This window comes from Arachis ipaensis, chromosome B10 (genome assembly GCF_059453495.1).
Source record: "Arachis ipaensis isolate K30076 ecotype BB chromosome B10, ASM5945349v1, whole genome shotgun sequence".
Taxonomy (NCBI): Eukaryota; Viridiplantae; Streptophyta; class Magnoliopsida; order Fabales; family Fabaceae; genus Arachis; species Arachis ipaensis.
Window position 1 is genome coordinate 95,098,673 of NC_142435.1, and position 17,831 is coordinate 95,116,503.

Here is a 17,831-nt window from a genome sequence, read left to right on the forward strand (position 1 = left end):
ATTGTCTATAAAGGTTGTAATCGGGGTTTAGAAGGTGAGAAGCAAGTAATTTAAATGACGAGTGAATTAAATGGCAAGTAAAAATAAATAATAACTGTAAAACAACTTTTGGCAAGATAAGGGAAATTAGAAGTCCAACTTAGTTATCCTTCTCAACAATAATGAAAGTTGTATCTTAATTCCACTTGGTCAACCTTTACCAGAGCAAAGGAAAGTTAAGGGACTAATTAAATTGACCTTTGAATCCTAATTATTTCCTAAGAAAAGGTTGGGATTAATTAAGTTCAACTCAATTAGCAAAGTAACAATTATCAATTATGTTGAGTTTAATAATTGTTGAGTTACTGAATTCTTAACCAAAACCAAAAGGGGAAAAAGTAAATTGCTAAAACAATAAAAGTGTCCTTAGATGGGAAGCAATGGCAACTTAAATCAAAGAGAATAATCATAAACTGAAAATACCTCAAATTGTCATTAATTCAATTAGTAATCTGTAACATGGAATAATTCGTAAATTATAATAATCAATTCAAATGTTGGAATAAATAAATAAAAGTAAAACTAAAAGAACATTAAACCTGGATCCAGAGTTACTCTTAAAACAAGAAGAAATCCTAAATCCTAAAAGAGAGAGAAAGAAGATCTCCCTCTCAACTAAATCTAAATCATTGAAAGGTGAAAATATGCGAGCTCTCGCTTGAATGGAAGCATTCCCACACTTTATAACCTCTGGTCTATGCTGTCTGTACTTGGATCTGGGCCAAAAAGGGCTTCAGAATTCGCTGGGGGCGTATTCTGTAATTTCTGGTGCGTGGCCTCTGTCACGCGTCCGCGTGGGTTACGCGGTCACGTCATTCGGAGCTTTTCCTTGCCACGCGGTCGCGTCAGTCATGCGACCGCGTCATGTGTATTCTGCTTGAGGCGCGCAGTCGCGTCAGTCATGCGGCCGCGTCGCTGCTGATTCGTGCTTGGCACGCGATCGCGTCATCCATGCGATCGCGTGGATACCAGTTTTTTGCTTCTTCCTTCCATTCTAGTATGTTTTCTTTTTCATCCTTTAAGTCATTCTGCCTTAGAAAATCTGAAACTACTCAACACACTAATCACGGCATCGAATGGAAATAAAGGTAATTAAAATAATTAATTTTTAAAGCTTAGAAAACATGTTTTTCATTATATGACATAATAAGGAAGGGAAAGTAAAACTATGCAATTAATGTGAATAAGTAGGTGAAGAGTTGAATAAATCACTCTAATTAAGCACAAATGAACTCATGAAATATGGGTTTATCAATGGTCTGTCTGAGATGCCCAAGATATCATTGGACATCTCTGCAGGTGGATCACTCAACTTGAAGAAAACGCCTGCAGAAGCAAGAGAACTTATTGAGATGGTTGCAAATAACCAATTCATGTACACTTCTGAGAGAAATCCTATAAACAATGGGATTCCTCAGAAGAAAAGAGTTCTTGAAGTTGATACTTTGAATGCCATATTGGCTCAGAACAAGATCCTGACCCAGCAAGTCAATATGATCTCTCAGCATTTGACTGGAATGCAAGCTGCAGCTGGCAGTACTCAGGAAGCTTCTTCTGAAGTAGAAGCTTATGATCCTGATCAACGCACCATGGAGGAGGTGAATTACATGGGAGAACCCTATGGAAATATCTACAACCCTTTATAGAGGAATCATCATAACCTTTCATGGAAGGAACAACAGAAGCCTCAGCAAGGCTTCAATAATAATCAAGGTAGAAGAACCCAGAAAAGGTTCAACAACAGGCCATCATTCCCATCTTCTCAAGGGAACATAGAGACTCCTAAGTAGAGCCTTTCTGACTTAGTTACTATAGTCTCCAACCTCTCTAAGACCACTTATAGTTTCATAATCGAAACAAGATCGTCCATCAGAAATTTGGAGATTCAAGTTGGTCAGCTAAGCAAGAGGATCCCTGAGACTCCTCCTGACACTCTTCCTAGTAACATTGAGGTGAATCCAAGAGAGGAGTGCAAGGCCATCACCACTGAGGCAGAAGACGAATCTGGAGAGATTGGGAAGGCTTTGAACGCCAGTGAGGAAGATCTCACTGAGTATTCAACGCCCAAAATAGCTAAGAGCCTGGCATTGAACGCCAGTAAGGAATCCCTCACTGGGCATTCAATGCCCAAGCAGGCAGCAAAACTGGTGCAGAACGCTAGTGAGGAAGCCCTCACTGGGCGTTCAACGCCCCTACAAGCAGGGAAGTTGGCGTTGAACGCCAGCCAGGATATCCCTGTTGGGCGTTTAACGCCCAAAATGGTAAGGGAACTGGCGTTTAACGCCAGTAAGGGTATACAGCATGGGCATTCAACACCCACAGAGCCATCAGAGCTGGCGTTGAATGCCAGTAACGGCACACACTCTGAGTGCTCAATACCCACTCAAGAAAACCCTATCCAAGAACTAAAGGAAACCAAGGTTCATATAGAGATCATAGAGGTTCCTTTGCATGCACTTCTGCAATGCATGAGTTCTGATGAACACTCATCCTCTGATGAGGATGAAGACACTAGGGAAGAGCAAGTTGCTCGGTACCTAGGAGCTCTCATAAAACTGAATGCCAAGTTATTTGGTACAAAGCCTTTAGAGGAAGAACCTCTACTGCTTTCCAAAGAACTCAATGCTTTGGTTCAGCAGAAGCTACCTCAGAAGCTTCCAGATCCTAGACGCTTTCCGATTCCTTGCACCATAGGCACCATGACCTTTGAGAAGGCTCTGTGTGACCTAGAGTCAAGTATAAACCTCATGCCACTCTCTGTAATGGAGAAGTTGGGAATCTTTGAGGTACAAGCTCTAAATATCTCACTAGAGATGGCAGACAAGTCAATAAAGAAGCCATATGGCTTAGTAGAGGATGTCTTGGTAAAGGTTGAAGACCACTACATCCCTGCAAACTTCATAGTCTTGGATATTGGAGAGGATGAAGATGACTATCATTCTCGGAAGACCTTTCATAGCTACTGCAAATGCCATGATTAATGTGGCAAAGGAGAAATGGTTTTCCAACTAGGAGAGGACTACATCTTGTTCAAGATGTCCAATCCCAATTCTCCCTCTGATAAGAAAGAGACAGTGGTGCAACACTTAGTGTTCCAACCCTTTCTTTCTGTCAAGAGCTTTGCAGTGCCCCCAAACATCAATTCTAAGTTTGGTGTTGGGCTGCCATCAACAAGCTCTAAGAACAAAGGTGTAACATCCCTTCCAGCAAAATACCTTGCTTAAGTCAGGGTATTTCTACTAGAAAGAACGTTACGTGACCTTTTCTAATTTTAACTACTTAATTACTGAGCCTTTGTATCGATTTTGCGGTTCAGTTTTAGGAAAAAGCCAGAAAATTTTGTTTTTATTCATTAAAGACATGTATCAAGGATAAACATTGCAAATAATAATAACAATCACATACGTATTATTAATAGTAATTCTTATACATAAGAAGTCATATAAACCCAAATACAATACCTATCCCTCTGTTAAAATAAAATATCAAGGGATAATGGCGAGGGGACTCTATGAAAGCAATTAAAACCATAAAGAAAACCTACTAATCGCTCGCAGCTTCAAATTACATCTTCAAACCTGTGTCACTGAAAGGGTGGAAAATTTCGGGGTGAGAACCAAACCACATGTTCTCAGTAGAGGTAGAGAATGCCGTGAAAGTAAAGAATAAAGCGCAAATTGTTAATTTCATTTAGAGACATTGAAAAGAAAACTACTTTCATTCGTAGTACTCATCGCTCGCCTTATATAAACTTCTTTTGAAAACCAATGGCTCAACATTCAAAAATCTAAAACCTTCTTTAGAAGCATCAATTAATTATCCAAAATCCTAAACCCATATTTTTCTTTATATACGTCTTAAAAGTTTTCCTAAACTGCATGAATGACTAATTTGTTCCAAGCATAGGTTCATTAAGTCTATGTTGAACCAGCTTAATCTTTCATACTTTACTAAACCTCAAACACAAACCAATCACGGCCTTAGGCCCAAGCAATTCAATCAACACCCAATTCACTACAACCCAACCAATCAGATACAAACACAAGTAAAGAGATTCAAACACAATCAAGAGCAATTACATTAAGTATAGCAATTAGCAGTTAAACAGAATTATTCACATAGGCAAACTGGTGCACGAAATTGTGATCTTCAACAATGGCGCCAATGGCTTGGTGCTCTCAAACATGAATCACAATTTGTCACAATTCCGCACAACTAACCAGCAAGTGCACTGGGTCGTCCAAGTAATAAACCTTACGTGAGTAAAGGTCGATCCCACGGAGATTGTCGGCTTGAAGCAAGCTATGATCACCTTGTAAATCTCAGTCAGGCAGATTCAGATAGTTATGGAGATTTGGTAATTAAAACATAATTGAAATATAAACTATGATAGAGATACTTATGTAATTCATTGATGAGAATTTCAGATAAGCGTATAGAGATGCCTTTCGTTCCTCTGAACCTCTGCTTTCCTGCTGTCTTCATCCAATCATTCCTACTTCTTTCCATGGTAAGCTGTATGTTGGGCATCACCGTTGTCAATGGCTACTTCCCATCCTCTCAGTGAAAATGGTCCAAGATGCTCTGTCACAGCACGGCTATTCATCTGTCGGTTCTCGATCATACTGGAATAGGATCCATTGATCCTTTTGCGTCTGTCACTATGCCCAGCACTCGCGAGTTTGAAGCTCGTCACAGCCATCCCTTCCCAGATCCTACTCGGAATACCACAGACAAGGTTTAGACTTTCCGGATCTCAGGAATGGCCATCCATGGGTTCTAACTTATACCACGAAGATTCTAATATCTCAGACTCGGTCCCCTGTATTAGATATCTAAGAGATACCCATTCAATCTAAGGTAGAACAGAAGTGGTTGTAAGGCACGCGTTCATAAGTTGGGAATGATGATGATTGTCACGATCATCACATTCACATTGAAGTGCGAATGAATATCTTAGAAGCGAAATAAGTTTGTATTGAATAGAAAAACAGTAGTACTTTGCATTAATCCATGAGGAACAGCAGAGCTCCACACCTTAATCTATGGTGTGTAGAAACTCTACCGTTGAAAATACATAAGTGATGAAGGTTCAGGCATGGCCGAATGGCCAGCCCCCAAACGTGATCTAAAGATGAAACTAAAGATGTAAATACAGTAGTAAAAAGTCCTATTTATACTAAACTAGTTACTAGGGTTTACAGAAATGAGTAAATGATGCAGAAATCTACTTCTGGGGCCCACTTGGTGTGTGCTTGGGCTGAGCATTAAGCTTTACACGTGTAGAGGCTTCTCTTGGAGTTGAACGCCAGTTTGTAACCTGTTTCTGGCGTTTAACTCCACTTTGCAACCTGTTTCTGGAGTTTAACTCTAGAATGCAGCATGGAACTGGCGTTGAATGCCAGTTTGCGTCGTCTAAACTCGGGAAAAGTATAAACTATTATATATTTCTGGAAAGCCCTAGATGTCTACTTTCCAACGCAACTGAGAGCGCGCCATTTGGAGTTCTATAACTCCAGAAAATCCACTTTGAGTGCAGAGAGGTCAGAATCCAACAACATCTGCAGTCCTTTTTCAGCCTAAATCAGATTTTTGCTCAAGTCCCTCAATTTCTGCCAGAAATTACCTGAAATCACAGAAAAACACACAAACTCATAGTAAAGTCCAGAAATGTGAATTTTATTTAAAAACTAATATAAATATATTAAAAACTAAATAAATTATACTGAAAACTATGTAAAAATAATGCCAAAAAGCGTATAAATTATCCGCTCATCACAACACCAAACATAAATTGTTGCTTGTCCCCAAGCAACTGAAAATCAAATAGGATAAAAAGAAGAGAATATACTATAAATTCCAAAATATCAATGAAGCTTAGCTCCAATCAGATGAGCGGGACTTGTAGCTTTTTGCCTCTTGAATAGTTTTGGCATCTCACTTTATCCATTGAAGTTCAGAATGATTGGCATCTATAGGAACTCAGAATTCAGATAGTGTTATTGATTCTCCTAGTTCAGCATGTTAATTCTTAAACACAGCTACTTTATGAGTCTTGGCCGTGGCCCTAAGCACTTTGTTTTCCAGTATTACCACCGGATACATAAATGCCACATACACATAACTGGGTGAACCTTTTCAGATTGTGACTCAGCTTTGCTAAAGTCCCCAATTAGAGGTGTCCAGGATTCTTAAGCACACTCTTCTTCTTTTTTTTTTGCTTTGGACCTTGACTTTAACCGCTTAGTCTCAAGTTTTCACTTGACACCTTCACGCCACAAGCACATGGTTAGGGACAGCTTGGTTTAGCCGCGTAGGCCAGGATTTTATTCCTCTAGGCCCTCCTATTGATGCGGGGAAAACTTGTCTCTCAACAAATCTCCCTTCGGAAAGTATACCGAATTGTCGTCAAGTAAAACTCACAATAGAGTGAGGTCGAATCCCACAGAGATTAAAGGATTAAGCAATCAATGGTTAATTGATTATCCTAGTTAGACGAATCAGATTGGAGTGATAAGCAACAAGAAATTGTAAATTGACAGAAAAGTAAAGAAAGCAATAGAGTGCAGAGAAGTAAAATGACAGGAAAAGTAAATATAAGAACTAAAAATAAAATGAACATTGGGATCAAGAGATATTGCAATCCTCCAGATCAAGTTCATTCTCATCTCTTCCTCAATCAATGCACTCATTGATCTCCTTGGCAATCTTAAGTGATCGAATTACAATTTCTTGTAATTCAATCTCTCAAATCTTGATCAATAGCCAATTCCTTGGTCAATTGCTCATGAGAAGAGATGAAGTATAGTCACTGATTATACCACATGCATTTCCCAAATCAAGTATTGAGAGGGTTATAGTCGCATACCCATCCAAACCCAATTTGGTCCAGCATGAGAAAGCATTTCTAGCTTGATCTCTTCATTCCTCTTCCAAGGTTCAAAAGAGATCCAAGTTTGAATAGCTTCTCTTCCAAGATAACTACTCAATTGGATGAAGATCGAAAGCTTTCAAGTAAAATCAAGAGGAAAGATCGAAGAAGAATAATAAGAACTACACTTAATCCATTGATTCACAATAGAGCTCTCTAACCCAATGTAAAGAGTTAGTTGATCATTGCTCTAAAAATAGAAAAGAAAGAAAGTGTAGAAGAGTAAAGATGAAGATAAAAACTGAAAATAAAACTTCAAATTCATAAATGAAAAGTACAAATAAAGAAAAGGAAAAGTGTGTGAGGGGAGGGAGTCCGAAGACCCCTCTTCAATCCCCCATTCCAGGATTCCCCCTCGTCTAGCCTAAGATGATTTCAATGTAAAAACTAAGACCTTTATATAGGCTCTCCTAAATTACAAAATGAAAGAAAATTACAATTAAATGAAAATTCCTATTCTAGATGCTTCTTGTGGCCTTGATTGGTTGACAATTGTGGGCTTGCTTGCTTGAGCTTTGAAGTGGGCTTGAGAGAGAAGTGAGTCAAGTTGAGGTCTAGGTGCTAAAGTTAGTGCCAAAGTTAGCCAAACTAACGCTACAAGTGTGGCGTTAGTGTTAAAGTTATTGTGGCTAACGTTGCACTTGCTGCCCAGTTGGTGTTTTTGGGGCATAAAGGATGCCTCTTGTTTGTGCTCCAATTTCATGCCCACTATAAAGTATTATATATCATTGGAAAGCTCTGAATGTCAGCTTTCTAACGCAACTGGAATCACCTCAATTGGACCTCTGTAACTCAAGTTATGCTCCTTTGAAGTGGACATGGTCGCTGGCATATATGCCAACGTTATTGGAAATGTTGATTGCCAATAACGCCAGCGATTTTCATGTTTCTGAAGCTCAAACTTAGTGTCCACCCCATACTATTATACATTTTTGGAAAGCCCTGGATGTCTACTTTCCAATGCCTTTGGAAGCGCATCATTTGGAGCTCTACAACTCGAGTTATACTTCTTGGAAGGTGAAGAGGTCAGTTGGCCACAATACAGGCTGATACCATGTTCATCATTGCACTTTCGGGGCAGGGTTTCTCCCTCAAATTTAGTGTCAACCATGTAGTGCCATATATGCTTGGAAAGCTCTGGAATCCTACTTTCCAATGCCACTAGAATCACCTCATTTGGAGTTTTGTGGCTCAAGTTATTCTTGTTTGAAGAAGGCATGGTCAAGCTGCCATGTGGGACTTTTGCCCACGTTAACTACCACGTTAACTAAGTTAACGTGGGAGTTAACGTGGCTCTTTGTGGCTTGTGTTGGCAACGTTAGTGACAATGTTTGGTGTCACTAACGTTGTCGACAACTTCTCTTCTTCACGTTAACTTCCACGTTAACTAAGTTAACGTGACTCCTTGGGGTTGTGTGGTTGCTTTCAACGTTAGTGACAATGCTGGGTGTCACTAACGTTGTCGACCACCCTTGCGTCTTCACGTTAGCTCCCACGTTAACCAAGTTAACGTGGGAGTTAACGTGGCATTGTGCACTTAGGCCAACGTTAGTGACAATATTGAATGTCACTAACGTTTGCTTCCTTTCCCCCTTTTAACGTTAGAGGCCACATTAACTAAGTTAACGTGGACTCTAACGTGGCCACTTATGAGCATTGGCCAACGTTAGTGATAATGTTAAGTGTCTCTAACGTTGGATCCATTTCCTTTCTTCAAAGTTAATGCCACTAACTTTTCTCACTAACGTTGTGGCTTTCCTTCCTTCCACGTTAGTGCCCACGTTAGTGTAACTAACGTAGCCACTAACGTGGCTCTTCTCTTCTTCTTTTGGCCTGAAATCAATCAAACAAAGTGCATCAAAGTCTTGCTCTTAATCATGGATCATGCATCATCCAATTTATCATATAATTCATGCAAAATCCTGATGAAATCATGTAAAATGCACAATGTATGCTTGAATCAAGATGTAAGTGAATATCCACCCAAAACTAGCTTATTTCCTAAGAAAATGCATGAAACTACCTTAAAAACAGTAAAGAAAAGGTCAATGAAACTGGCCAAAATGCCCTGGCATCACCTATCCACTGATGCTCAAAGCCTTGGATCCCTTTTATTACCCTTGCCTTTTGGTTTTAAGGGCTATTGCCTTTTTGCTCTTGCCTTTTGGTTTAAAGAGCTTTTGGCTTTTACTGCTTGCTTTTTCTTTTTCTTTTTCTCTTTTTTTTCGCATTTTTTTTCTGCAAGCTTTTGTATTCATTGCTTTTTTTTTGCTTCAAGAATCATTTTTATGATTTTTCAGATTATCAAATAACATGTCTCCTTTTTCCTTATTCTTCAAGAGCCAACATATTTAACATTCAGAAACATCAACTTCAAAAGACATGCACTATTCCAGCATTTATTCAAAAAACAAAAAGTATTATCACTACATCAAAACAATTAAACTAGTTTCAAGGATGAATTCGAAACCATGTACTTCTTGTTCTTTTGTAATTAAAACATTTTTCATTCACGAGAGGTGATGGATTCATATTCATAACTTTAAGGCATAGACACTTAGACACTAATGATCATGTAGTAAAGGCACAAACATAAATAACACATAAGGCTCAAAAACCGAAAAATAGAAAATAAATAGACAAGGAGATTAAGGAATGAGTCCACCTTAGTGAGGGTGGCGTCTTCCTCTCCTTGAAGAACCAATGGTGCTCTTTAGCTCCTCTATGTCTCTTCCTTGTCTTTCTTGCTCCTCCCTCATAGCTCTTTGATCTTCTCTAATTTCATGGAGGATGATGGAGTGCTCTTGATGCTCCACCTTTAGTTGTCCCATGTTGGAACTTAATTCTCCTAGGAAAGTGTTGATTTGCTCCCAATAATTCTGTGGAGGAAAGTGCATCCCCTGAGGCATCTCAGGGATTTCATGGTGAGGAATTTCCTCATGCTCATGTTGAGGTCCATGATCTCTTATTTGCTCCATCCTTTTCTTAGTGATGGGCTTGTCCTCTTCAATGAGGATGTCTCCCTCTATGTCAATTCTAGCCGAATTATAGAGGTGGAAAATGAGGTGAGGAAAGGCTAACCTTGCCTAAGTGGAGGACTTGTCAGCCACCTTGTAGAGTTCTTGAGGTATAATCTCATGAACTTCCACCTCTTCTCCAATCATGATACTATGGATCATGATGGCTCGGTCTATAGTAACTTCAAACCGGTTACTAGTAGGAATGATTGAGCGTTGAATGAACTCTAGCCATCCCCTAGCCACTGGTTTGAGGTCATGCCTTCTTAATTGAACCAGCTTGCCTCTTGAGTCAATTTTCCATTGAGCTCCTTCCTCACACATGTCTATGAGGACTTGGTCCAACCTTTGATCAAAGTTGACCCTTCTTGTGTAGGGGCGTGCGTTCTCTTCCATCATTGGCAAGTTGAACGCCAGCCTTACATTTTCCAGACTGAAATCTAAGTATTTTCCCCGAACCATGGTAAGCCAATGCTTTGGATTCGGGTTCACACTTTGATCATGGTTCCTAGTGATCCATGCATTTGCATAGAACTCTTGAACCATTAGGATCCCGACTTGTTGAATGGGGTTGGTGAGAACTTCCCAACCTCTTCTTTGGATTTCAAGTCGGATCTCCGGATACTCATTCTTCTTGAGCTTGAAAGGAACCTCAGGGATCACTTTCTTCTTGGCCACAACTTCATAGAAGTGGTCTTGATGGACCTTTGAGATGAATCTCTCCATCTCCCATGACTCAGAGGTGGAAGCAATTGCCTTCCCTTTCCTCTTTCTAGAGGTTTCTCTGGTCTTAGGTGCCATAAATGGTTATGGAAAAACAAAAAGCTATGCTTTTACCACACCTAACTTTAAGTGTTTGCTCGTCCCTGAGCAAAAGAAGAAAGAAGGTAGTAGAAGAAGAAGAAGAAAATGGAGGAGATGGAGGGTGAGGTGTTTTCGGCCAAGGTGAGAAGTTAGGGTTGTGTTGTGTGAAAATGAAGAAGGAATGAGGGGTTTATATAGGAGGGGGGAGGGTTAGGTTTCGGCCATTAGGGTTGGGTTTGGGATGGAAAATATTTTGAATTTGAAGGTAGGTGGGATTTATGGGGAAGAGAAGATGGATGTGAGTGGTGAGAAGAAGTGGTGGGGATCTTGTGGGGTCCACAGATCATGTGGAAATCCTGTGGGGTCCACAGATCCTGAGGTGTCAAGGATTTTTCATCCCTGCACCCTTTAGACGTGTAAAATGCCCTATACATGCAATCCTGGCGTTTAACGCCAGACTGCTTCCTGTTTCTGGCGTTAAACGCCACTTCCATGCTCTGTTCTGGCATTTAACGCCAGGTAGATGCATGTTTCTGGCGTTAAACGCCAGCTTGGTGCCTGTTTCTGGCGTTAAACGCCAGACAGATGCTTGTTTCTGGCATTTAAACGCCAAACTGTTCTCCTCCAGGGTGTGCTATTTTTCATTCTATTTTTCATTCTATTTTTTTATTTTTCAGTAGTTTTTGTGACTTCACATGATCATCAACCTAAAGAAAACACAAAATGACAATGGAAAATAAATAAATATAATTAGATAACATTGGGTTGCCTCCCAACAAGCACTTCTTTAATGTCAATAGCTTGACAGTGAGCTCTCATGGAGCCTCACAGATGTTCAGAGCATTGTTGGAACCTCCCAACACCAAACTTAGAGTTTGAATGTGGGGGTTCAACACCAAACATAGAGTTTGGTTGTGGCCTCCCAACACCAAACTTAGAGTTTGACTTTGGGGGCTTTGGTTGACTCTGTAGTGAGAGAAGCTTTTCATGCTTCCTCTCCATGGTTACAGAAGGAGATCCTTGAGTTTTAAACACAAGGTTGTCCTCATTCAGTTGAAGGATCAATTCTCCTCTGTCCACATCAATCACAGCTCTTGCTGTGGCAAGGAAGGGTCTTCCAAGGATGATGGATTCATCCTCATCCTTCCTAGTATCTAGGATTATGAAATCAGCAGGGATGTAAAGGCCTTCAACCTTTACTAATACATTCTCTACTTGTCCATAAGCCTGTTTTCTTGAGTTGTCTGCCATCTCCAGTGAGATTATGGCAGCTTGCACCTCAAAGATTCCCAGTTTCTCTATTACAGAGAGTGGCATGAGGTTTATCCCTGATCCAAGGTCACATAGAGCCTTCTCAAAGGTCATGGTGCCTATGGTACAAGGTATTAAGAACTTTCCAGGATCCTGTTTCTTCTAAGACAATGTCAGTTGATCCAGATCACTCAGTTCATTAATGAGCAAGGGAGGTTCATCTTCCCAAGTCTCATTACCAAATAATTTGGCATTCAGCTTCATGATTGCACCAAGGTACTTGGCAACTTGCTCTTCAGTGACATCTTCATTTTCTTCAGAAGAAGAATACTCATCAGAGCTCATAAATGGCATAAGGAGGTTCAAAGGAATCTCTATGGTCTCTAAATGAGCCTCAGATTCCTTTGGTTCCTCAGAGGAAAACTCCTTGTTGATCACTGGGCGTCCTAGGAGGACTTCCTTACTGGGATTCACGTCCTCTCCCTCCCTTGTAGGTTCGGCCATGATGATTAAATCAATGACCTTGCACTCTCTTTTTGGATTCTCTTCGTATTGCTTGGGAGAGTACTAGGAGGAGTTTCAGTGATTCTTTTACTCAGCTGGCCCACTTGTGCCTCCAAATTCCTAATGGAGGACCTTGTTTCATTCATGAAACTTAGAGTGGCCTTAGATAGATCAGAGACTATGTTTGCTAAGCTAGATGGATCCTGCTCAGAACTCTCTGTCTTTTGCTGAGTGGATGATGGAAAAGGCTTGCTATTGCTAAACCTGTTTCTTCCACCATTGTTAAAGCCTTGTTGAGGCTTTTGTTGGTCCTTCCATGAGAAATTTGGATGATTCCTCCATGAGGGATTATAGGTGTTTCCATAGGGTTCACCCATGTAATTCACCTCTGCTATTGCAGGGTTCTCAGGATCATAAGCTTCTTCTTCAGAAGATGCCTCTTTAGTACTGTTAGATGATTCCTTCAATCCATTCAGACTCTGAGAGATCATATTGACTTGCTGAGTTAATATATTATTCTGAGCCAATATGGCATTCAGAGTATCAATTTCAAGAACTCCCTTTCCTCATAGGCGTCCCATTATTCATAGGATTCCTTTCAGAAGTGTACATGAACTGGTTATTTGCAACCATGTCAATGAGTTCTTGAGCTTCTGCAGGCGTTTTCTTTAGGTGAATGGATCCACCTGCAGAATGGTCCAGTGACATCTTTGATAGCTCAGAAAGACCATCATAGAATATATCCAGGATGGTCCATTCTGAAAGCATGTCAGAAGGACACTTTTTAGTCAGTTCCTTGTATCTCTCCCAAGCTTCATAGAGGGATTCACCTTCTTTCTGTTTGAAGGTTTGAACATCCACTCTAAGCTTACTAAGCTTTTGAGTAGGAAAGAACTTGGCTAAGAAAGCCGTGACCAGCTTATCCCAAGAGTTCAGCCTATCTTTAGGTTGAGAGTCAAACCATATTCTAGCTCTGTCTCTTACAGCAAATGGGAAAAGCATAAGACTGTAGACCTCGGGATCAACCCCATTGGTCTTAACAGTATCACAGATCTGCAAGAATTCAGTTAAGAACTGTAAAGGATCTTCTGATGGAAGTCCATGAAACTTGCAATTCTGTTGCATCAGAGAAACTAATTGAGGTTTAAGCTCAAAATTGTTTGCTCCAATGGCAGGGATTGAGATGCTTCTTCCATGTAAATTGGAATTTGGTGCAGTAAAGTCACCAAGCATCTTCCTTGCAGTGTTATTATTTTCGGCCATGTCTCCTTTTTTTTCGAAATTTTCAGTCAGATTTTCTCCAGAGAGTTGTGCTTTAGCTTCCCTTAGCTTCCTCTTCAGAGTCCTTTCAGGTTCAGGATCAGCTTCAACAAGAATGTTCTTATCCTTGTTCCTGCTCATATGAAAAAGAAGAAAACAGAAAAAAAAATATGGAATCCTCTATGTCACAATATAGAGATTCCTTTATGTGAGTAGAAGAAGATATGAATAGAAGATGGAGAATCCAAACACAAGGGTGAGGAGTAGGTTCGAATTCTTAGATGGAGAGGAGTGTTAGTAAATAAATAAATAATTAGAAGGAGGCGAGAGAGAAGAATTTTCGAAAATTAAATAAATTAAAATAAAAATATTTTTGTTTTTAATTTGAAATTAAAATAAAATTCGAAAATTAGAAAAGAAATAAAATTAAAATTAAAAATTAAAATAATTAGTTAATTAAAAAGGAATTTTGAAAAAGAGGAAGGTGATTTTCGAAAATTACAGAGAATTAGTTAGGTAGTTTTGAAAAAGATATGATTGAAACAAAAATATAGGATTGATTGAAAAAAGATTTGATTTTTGAAGTTAAAGATGATTACTTGACTAATAAGAAACTAAAAGATATGATTTTAAAATTTAAAGATTGAACCTTTCTTTATAGGCAAGTAACAACTTGAAAAATTTTTGAATCAAAACATTAAATGCTAGTAATAATTTTGAAAATTATAAAATAAAATAAGAAAAAGATTTTGAAAATTAATTTGAATATTTTCGAAAACATTAAAAGAAAAATGAAAAAGATTTCGAAAAATTTTAAAAAGGAATTCGAAAATATTAAAAGGAAATTGAAAAAGATTTGATTTTTGAAAAAGATTTGAAAAAGATAGAATTTTTAAATAGAAAATTTGATTTGACTCATAAGAAATAACAAGATTTAAAATTTTTTTTGAAAAAGTCAACTCAAATTTTCGAATTTGATGAGAAGAAAAAGGGAAAGATATTTTTTTGATTTTTGAATTTTTAATGATGAAAGAGAAAAACAACAAAAAGACTCAAAACATGAAGATTATGAATCAAAACACATGATGCATGCAAGAACACTATGAATGTCAAGATGAACTCCAAGAACACTTCGAAGATCAAGATGAACATCAAGACTTATTTTTGAAAATTTTCAAGAAAAGAAAAATATGCAAGACACCAAACTTAGAAATTTTCAAGCTTTAGACACTAACAAATTGAAAATGCATATGAAAAACTAGAAAATACACAAAACAAGAAAATATGAAGATCAAACAAGAAGACTGGCCAAGAACAACTTGAAGATCATGAAGAATGCAATGCATGAAATTTTCGAAAATAATTTTTAGAAAATTAAAAAGATGCAATTGACACCAAACTTAAAATTTGACTCAAGACTCAAACAAGAAACATCAAATTATTTTTGATTTTATGATTTTATTAATTTTTTTTGGATTTTTTGAAAATTATTTTGGGAAAAATGAAAAAGAAGAAAAAAATTTTTTTTTTTCGAAAATAAGAAATAAAAAGCTTAAAATTAAAATAAAATTACCTAATCTGAGCAACAAGATGAACTGTCAGTTATCCAAACTCGAACAATCCCCGACAACGGCGCCAAAAACTTGGTGCATGAAATCGTGATCTTCAACAATGGCACCAATGGCTTGGTGCTCTCAAACATGAATCACACTTTGTCACAATTCTGCACAACTAACCAGCAAGTGCACTGGGTCGTCCAAGTAATAAACCTTACGTGAGTAAGGGTCGATCCCACGGAGATTGTCGGCTTGAAGCAAGCTATGGTCACCTTGTAAATCTCAGTCAGGCGGATTCAGATAGTTATGGAGATTTTATAATTAAAAGATAATTGAAATATAAACTAGGATAGAGATACTTATGTAATTCATTGGTGAGAATTTCAGATAAGCGTATAGAGATGCCTTTCGTTCCTCTGAACCTCTGCTTTCCTGCTGTCTTCATCCAATCATTCCTACTCCTTTTCATGGCAAGCTTTATGTTGGGCATCACCGTTTTCAATGGCTACTTCCCGTCCTCTCAGTGAAAATGGTCCAAGATGCTCTGTCACAGCACGGCTATTCATCTGTCGATTCTCGATCATACTGGAATAGGATCCATTGATCCTTTTGCGTCTGTCACTACGCCCAACACTCGCGAGTTTGAAGCTCGTCACAGCCATCCCTTCCCAGATCCTACTCAGAATACCACAGACAAGGTTTAGACTTTCTGGATCTCAGGAATGGTCATCCATGGGTTCTAACTTATACCACGAAGATTCTAATATCTCGGACTCGGTCCCCTGTATTAGATATCCAAGAGATACCCATTCAATCTAAGGTAGAACGGAAGTGGTTGTCAGGCACACGTTCATAAGTTAGGAATGATGATGATTGTCATGATCATCACATTCACATTGAAGTGCGAATGAATATCTTAGAAGCGGAATAAGTTTGTATTGAATAGAAAAACAGTAGTACTTTGCATTAATCCATGAGGAACAACAGAGCTCCACACCTTAATCTATGGTGTGTAGAAACTCTACCGTTGAAAATACATAGGTGATGAAGGTTCAGGCATGGCCGAATGGCCAGCCCCCAAACGTGATCTAAAGATGAAACTAAAGATGTAAATACAATAGTAAAAAGTCCTATTTATACTAAACTAGTTACTAGGGTTTACAGAAATGAGTAAATGATGCAGAAATCTACTTTTGGGGCCCACTTGGTGTGTGCTTGGGCTGAGCATTGAGCTTTTCACGTGTAGAGGCTTCTCTTGGAGTTGAACGCCAGTTTGTAACCTGTTTCTGGCGTTTAACTCCACTTTGCAACCTGTTTCTGGCGTTTAACTCCAGAATGCAGCATGGAACTGGCGTTGAATGCCAGTTTGCATCATCTAAACTCGGGAAAAGTATTGACTATTATATGTTGCTGGAAAGCCCTGGATGTCTACTTTCAAACGCAATTGAGAGTGCGCCATTTGAAGTTCTGTAGCTCCAGAAAATACACTTTGAGTGCAGAGAGGTCAAAATCCAACAGCATCTGCAGTCCTTTTTCAGCCTAAATAAGATTTTTGCTCAAGTCCCTCAATTTCAGCCAGAAATTACCTGAAATTATAGAAAAACACACAAACTCATAGTAAAGTCCAGAAATGTGAATTTTATTTAAAAACTAATAAAAATATATTAAAAACTAACTAAATTATACTGAAAACTATGTAAAAATAATGCCAAAAAGCGTATAAATTATCCGCTCGTCACAAACCAATTACAATATACATACCCAAACAATGTCACATAGATGCATATGATGAATGTCTAGTCCTAGTACAGGCCATGAGCTCATGTGTCTGTTGGCTGCCCGCAATCCCGACATTTATCCGGTCACGAGTAGTCCCGATTTTCCCGGATACAATTTTCCGTTCCTAAATAAATGCGCATATAATAATAGCCGCTCATTTGAGATAGCCTCTGCTTACTGCAGGAAAATATATATATACTCTGCTCTGCTCTGGGGAAGCGAAAAATGGCTGTAGGTAACTTAGTTTCCCTACAGAAGCTCTGGGTTGCATTAAGCAACTAATATATATAAATATAACTCTGGGTTGCATCAAGCAACTAATATATATATATATATATATATATATATATATATATATATATATATATATATATATATATATATATATACAAATATCTCTTTACTTTGCTCTCTGGTTTCTCTTTTCTCTGCATCTCTTTACTCTACTCTAGTTGCTCTGTTCTCTGTATCTCTTTACTTTTCTCTGATTACTCTTTCATTTGTATCTATATTACTCTTTTTCTCTTTATCTCTTTATTTTACTTTGGCTGCTCTGTTCTCTGTATTTTTCTACTCTGCTCTGATTACTCTTTTCTTTTTATCTCTTTACTCTTTTGTAATTGTAAATATGCAAGCGGGAAAAAACCCACGTCCTTGATAACAACTTTATAAACCAAATATATTTTCTCA

General features: G+C 38.5%; 1 non-coding gene across 1 annotated transcript; it reads left to right on the forward strand.

The window, feature by feature from the left end:
* Positions 1-13,308: 13,308 nt before the first annotated feature.
* Positions 13,309-13,416, forward strand: LOC148580934 (small nucleolar RNA R71). The gene has a single exon (XR_015899008.1). It is a non-coding gene; the product is annotated as a small nucleolar RNA R71 (small nucleolar RNA).
* The last annotated feature ends 4,415 nt before the right edge of the window (positions 13,417-17,831 follow it).